Source organism: Penaeus monodon, chromosome 33 (genome assembly GCF_015228065.2).
Source record: "Penaeus monodon isolate SGIC_2016 chromosome 33, NSTDA_Pmon_1, whole genome shotgun sequence".
NCBI classification, from domain to species: domain Eukaryota; kingdom Metazoa; phylum Arthropoda; class Malacostraca; order Decapoda; family Penaeidae; genus Penaeus; species Penaeus monodon.
In genome coordinates this window covers 35,491,223-35,492,166 of record NC_051418.1, presented here as the reverse complement: position 1 = coordinate 35,492,166, position 944 = coordinate 35,491,223, and the positions used below count along the sequence as shown (strand labels likewise).

Genomic DNA, 944 nt, shown 5'->3' with positions numbered 1-944 from the left:
TATTGAACTGATGGAAGTCTGAAAATCGAAAGTGAAACAATCGTAACCTAAGGGGTCTGAAAATGTCAGAAGATATTATCTTTATATAAAAGATCAGTCACGGAAGAATTTTGATATAGGCGGTATGTGCAACATTCAAATCACAATGAAAATACGCCAAAAATACATCGGTATTATGGTATGTATATTTCCTTATCAGTAGAAGTATATATATGTGTTTTTTGTGACTATACGGTCGTTCACGTTCATTACTGTTTCTTTGACACGGAATTTCGAAATAAAAGGAAATATTTATTCAAAAACGTTTCCGCAGCCGAAAATTGTTCGGACGAATACGTTTTCTCGGTTGAATCGATTAGGCCAGTGCCATTATATTCGCTACATTTCATAAACATCAAGCAAACAATAGTTAAACAATCATAAATACGAGCCTTTTAGAATACCATTGCATTCAGTTCTTTCCATGTTACACCCTCATAACATACATGAAGTCAGCCCAGGGATTCGGACGAGTTGTATACATCGTGTGGAGAGACGTGTGTTTGTGTGAAGCGGATTTTCCTGATTTTCAACAATATTTAATCCTCCTTATCGGTCTCCGTAGGTAAGACTAACCACAAATGACTCATTCTTTCCCCTAGAGAGCCCTACTGATTTTATAATACGTTTCATGGAGAAGTAACAGATATCCTTGTGAATAAAAAGACCGACGATCCGGCAATGTTATCAGGAAGTGACAGTTTTCCGAAAATTAATAGTGTTTATGATTGAATTTCTTACCTGCGTTATCAGCTTAGCGCTTTAACTAGACACAACCAGTATGCATTTCTGTTGTAGAGGAATTATGATGTAAAAGCACGAGGTGGTTGTCTGACGTTTAGCACCAAAGGCTTCAGCAACTCCGCATTTTCACTCCAAATTCGTGGCGCCCAAATTACCGAATT

The 944-nt window shown here is 37.2% G+C and overlaps 1 protein-coding gene across 1 annotated transcript in view; it reads left to right on the top strand.

The window, feature by feature from the left end:
- Window positions 1–475: 475 nt before the first annotated feature.
- The window catches only part of LOC119594435 (RNA helicase aquarius-like), a gene marked incomplete in the record, with an annotated part of 7,649 nt that continues 7,180 nt past the window's right edge, over window positions 476–944 (top strand). The window contains 1 exon segment of the mRNA XM_037943494.1: window positions 476–604.